This window comes from Helobdella robusta (assembly GCF_000326865.2).
Source record: "Helobdella robusta unplaced genomic scaffold HELROscaffold_104, whole genome shotgun sequence".
Taxonomy (NCBI): domain Eukaryota; kingdom Metazoa; phylum Annelida; class Clitellata; order Rhynchobdellida; family Glossiphoniidae; genus Helobdella; species Helobdella robusta.
This window is the reverse complement of record NW_008703589.1, coordinates 162,639-168,072: the sequence shown is the minus strand read 5'-3', so window position 1 is coordinate 168,072 and position 5,434 is coordinate 162,639.

Sequence of the window (5,434 nt, the reverse complement as noted above, 5' to 3'; positions counted from 1 at the left end):
CCATACATGCATGCATACATACATACATACATACATACATACATACATGCATACATACATACATACATACATACATACATACATGAGTGCATGCATGCATGCATACATACATACATACATACATGCATGCATACATACATACATACATACATACATACATGCATGCATGCATGCATACATACATACATACATACATACATACATACATACATACATACATACATACATACATACATACATTCATGCATACATACATACATACATACATACATGCATGCATACATACATACATACATACATACATACATACATGCATACATACATACATACATACATACATACATACATGCATGCATGCATGCATGCATACATACATACATACATACATGCATGCATACATACATACATACATACATACATACATGCATGCATGCATGCATACATACATACATACATACATGCATGTTGGTAATAGACCATAATTTTTACAATATTCTTTATTTTAGTTTAGTGAAAAAAATCGAAAAAACGAACTACAAACATATTAACGCCAAACATTCGGTAGAATTTATAGAATATTGTAAACATAAATACATACATACATACGCATACATACAAACATTTGAAATATGAAAGGAATTTTTTGTTTTTGTTTCTTGTTCGCCTTAGTCATCTGTTCGTATTTCTCTTCACTAAAAAATCATTTTCTTAAGTAGCAAATGAAAATAATATTTGTAAAATGTTTGTGTGTTTGTATTGTTTGCTTGTTCGTATGTTTTTATCTTTTGTTTGTTCGTTCGTATGTTTGTATTGTTTGTTTGTTTGATTGTTCGTTTTCCCATTCGGTTGTTTGACTAAACTTTTCAACAGCGGGAGGTATTTAGCCCCAACGTCCCCTCCTGGCCCTGGCTACACCCCCCTACTTCGATCTTTCATTTGCTGGAACCACAGTTCAAAATAAAATTACTGTTCAAGCTTGAAAAAATGTTTTAAAATTTAAAATTATAACCTACGCAAATAATTTTATATTAAAATGATAATTATATTATTATCATCATTATTTTTATTTTAATTACTAAAATGGAATCAACCAGGGAGGTTAAATACCTCTGAAGAAGCAAAGAAGAGGTCAGAAATGGATAACTCATGACATGGTGTCTCTGATGGATGAACGATGAAAAGTGAAAGGTTGCAATCCTGCTAGTTACAAAAAGCTGGACAAAACCATAAAAAAATGTGCTTAGAGGGAACGGAGAAATGGTTGAATGACAAGTGCCAAACCATTGTAAAGATCAAAAACAGTAATTCAAATGCAGCGTATAAAGACATCAAAGAAATCACTGGGGAAAAGGCTTTTATCGTTTCTGGGTGCATAAAAGCTAAATCCGGTAAACTAATCTTAGAGAAAGAAAAAGTACTTGAAAGAGGGACTGAATACTTTAACGATCTTTTTTCATGATATCCGTGGCCTCCTATTAAAAAAGACGTCGAAAGACTAAAGATGCTTTGATCTGAAGTTCGTGCGGCTCTTTTCAAAATAAAATCAAATGAAGCGCCAGGTCCAGATGAGATTGTTGTTTTAGAAATTAAATGAATTTGGCATTAAAAAAGGGACAGAAATTTTGAATGAGATTTATAAGAGCGCGAATATCCTGAAGATCTATCCAAGTCAATATTTATTGCATTTTCTAAAAGACCTATCGCAGCAGAATGTGAACTACGTCGAACAGTCAGCTTGATGAGTCATCTTGAATTGATTGTTTATGATGTCTAGTTTTCTGTCAAAATGTCATATGATACCCACGTAGTCCTGAAATTGTTACAAACTTCGGTAGATTTATAATTTCTGAACTGTGTGCTGAATTTTTGATCGGGATTGTGAAAGAAATAATCTCGTGAAGCGTAAATTTCATATCTGTCGAAGGGAGGTGAATGAACAAGAAAATGTCACTGTCCATGCGTTTTATCGTTGGTGTTTCAGGAAATTTGTATTTGGAAATCCATGATCTGCATGCTAGAACTTAATAATGTTAAGCCATCCGAAATTAATTCTGATTAATTATAGACGTTATATTTTGTCTTATATTGAGCTGTTTTATGTCTGTAAATTTGTTGTCTCGCCGTGAACTACTTTTATAACTTAGCTGTCATTTTAACTGCTTACCCTACTTTAACATATATCTATATATAACCTATATTTACTTATACCTCCTAACCTAAATTATCATCTAGATCAGGGGTGGGCAAACGTTTTGCTGTGAGGGCCGCATTTAGGACTATTTGACCTTTGAAGGGCCACATATGTACTTAAATAGCTAAATAGCAAATTTTTTTGTCAAAGATATTGTCTTTTGATGTAAAAGTGCCTGCCATTGAAAAAAGCTAATAGCTGACATTCAATGAATCAAACGATAATGCTGTGAAAAAATAGAATGTCATCTCGTGTGTCGTTATTTAAGATAACCATCAGAAAACCTTAAGAACTAATTGTTATAATTTATATATTTAAAGAGGTATTTATAATTTTGTATATTATTTAACATCTTCCTCAATTCTTTTCAAGTTTCTACACTTTTATTAATATTAATTCTATTCTTAACTTAATTCAATTTTAATAAATACGCGTAAAATTTTGATGAATTTCATTCAATGCTAGTGACTTTGAAGAAGTTGCACCCAAAGAGATCCATACAAACTCTGCTAATCATCGTTCTCGCCTCCCTGACAGCTAGTCATTTTTAGTAAATTAAAATTAGTAAAACAAGCCAAGATTAATGTTATTGAAATAAATTCCAACCGAACTAATTTTTTTAATCTTTTTAATTTTTTATCTATAAGCCTCCTTTAGCGATAAAAAAAATCTTCAAGACCTTACAGAATCTGACCTACAAGGCAACAAATTTTTATGGCAGCTGTCCCTGCCGGCTCTGTCTTCTTCGGAGTTGTGGTGGCACAAATGCTGGGCTACATTTCTCACTAAAAAATACGCTATTTCCAATCAATCAATCATTCGTTCGTTCGATTCATTCATTCATTCGTTCGTTTATTCATTCATTCATTCATTCATTTATTCATTCATTCATTCATTCATTCACTCACTCACTCACTCACTTACTCACTCACTCATTCATTCAGTCAGTCAATCAAATTTGGAGAAGGAAAAGTTGTCAGAGAAGAAGATAAAGATTTCTAGAGAAAAGGGCCAGAAAAAGCAAATGTAGATTTAGCAAAAGAGTCTTTAACGCGAGTTAAGAAGAAGTGAGAACAAGAAGACGATCGTTAGTGTAGAATAAGGAAGACCATAGTAGAGCGAGTTACAATAACCAATCCTAGATAAGACTAACGAAGTGACAAGAAGGAGAAGAGTAGGATCGTCAAGAAAAGGCAAAAGTTTTTATTGTCTATTAAATAAAATGTTGATATTTTGCAGCTGAAAGCTCTCTTGAACATCGATATTTTTTAAAACTCAACCAAGAGACGTTTACCGAGTGCCTAAATTAGTAGTAAATAAAAATTGAAAATTTTTTAGTAAGGATTAAAATTATTCTTACTTAAATTATTTTATTATATTATGGCGACGTTTTTGGTCCTTTAACATGCAAATTAAGCCGCAAAGATCTGGAAGCTCAGTGGTTGAAGCTACCACCTGTTTTCTGGTAGGTACAGGTCGCCATAGTCTGCACGAGATTCAGCGAGGAGTATCAAGACTGGATCAAGCTGAACACCCCGCAGAGTGATAATGAACTATTTCGCGGGCAGAATTATAAGCATGAACTGGTAACGATCTATTCCACTATTTTTAAATAACAATGATTAATTTTTAAAATATAGTTAATTAAATCAATTTAAATGTTAATTAAAATTTTTTCTGTTGAGTTTCAATGAATGAGTACGCTGAAATTTAATGAAGTTAGTTACAAATATCTGTCGTTTAAATTTATACTTCCATTCTCGAGTTGATTTTTTATCGACCCGATTCAATCTTTTGTTTGCCCCAATTTCATTTGTTGTTTGCCCCAATTTCATCTGTTGTTTGCCCCAATTTCATCTGTTGTTTGCCCCAATTTCATTTGTTGTTTGCCCCAATTTCATCTGTTGTTTGCCCCAATTTCATTTGTTGTTTGACCTAATTTCATTTGTTGTTTGACCTAATTTCATTTCTTGTTTGATCTAATTTCATCTTTTGTTTGCCCAATTTCATCTGTTGTTTGCCCCAATTTCATTTGTTGTTTGCCCCAATTTCATCTGTTGTTTGCCCCAATTTCATTTGTTGTTTGACCTAATTTCATTTCTTGTTTGCCCCAATTTTATCTGTTGTTTGACCTAATTAGCATTTAGAGCACGGCTCGCATGATTAAGGGGTCGTTGAAGTCAGTCCCAAGCTCATCTTCGTTTCCCGCCATTTTGGAAGACCTTGTGTGGTAGCCTTCGTCTGTACTGCTGGCTAGGGTGTTGTTGTTGATGCTGTTGTTGATGTTGTTGATGTTGTTGTTGATGTTTTTGGTTGTTGCTGTTGTCTTTGTTGGGAATAGAGTTGATAGTTTTCTTGAAATTTTGTTGAAATTCGTTTGAGATTTTTGTTGTTGCTGCTGCTGCTGTTGTTGTTGTTGTAACTGTGATGTGATGAAATCTATCGAAGTCGTTGAGAAAGATTTGTTGAGATCTGCTAAATTTTGATGATGATGTTGTTGTTGTTGATGTTGTTGTTGTTTTTGATGTTGTTGTTGTTGCTCAACAATTTTCCTCGAAGCAACATAGGCCGTTGTTCCCATTACAGGCTTAACTATTGGGGACATTTTTGTTCTTTTGTTGTTGCTGATGAGTTTGTTGTTGTTGAGGTTAATGTTGTTGTTGATGTTGCTGTTGTTGTTGAGGTTGATGTTGTTGTTGTTGTTGCTGATGAGGTTGTTGTTGAGGTTAATGTTGTCGTTGATGTTGTTGTTGTTGAGGTTAATGTTGTTGTTGTTGATGAGGTTGTTGAGGTTAATGTTGTTGTTGAGATTGATGTTGATGTTGTTGTTGTTGTTGAGGTTGATGATGTTGTCGTTGCTATAATTTCTGTAACTTTTCCTAGAAATTTTTTTGCTATTGTCGTTGAACATATCATTATCAAAACTTCTGTTATTATTATTACTATTATTGTTGTTGTTGTTTTTATTGTTGTTCATTGATTCCAAAGGCAGTGAAACAGATTTCTTAGTGTAAGTAGCAGCTTGATCACCACCACCACCACCATCGCTACCACCATCGTCATCACCAGCAGTAGTGACGTCACTGCTTTGATGATGATGATGATGAGAATGATGATGATGTAGGTCACCTGACGGTTTACCGATTTTGTAATCGTCGAGGTATATGCTTAGTTTTCTTGCTTGATGATGAGGATGAGGTTGAAGATGATGATGATGTTGTTGAGATTGATGATGATGTTGGT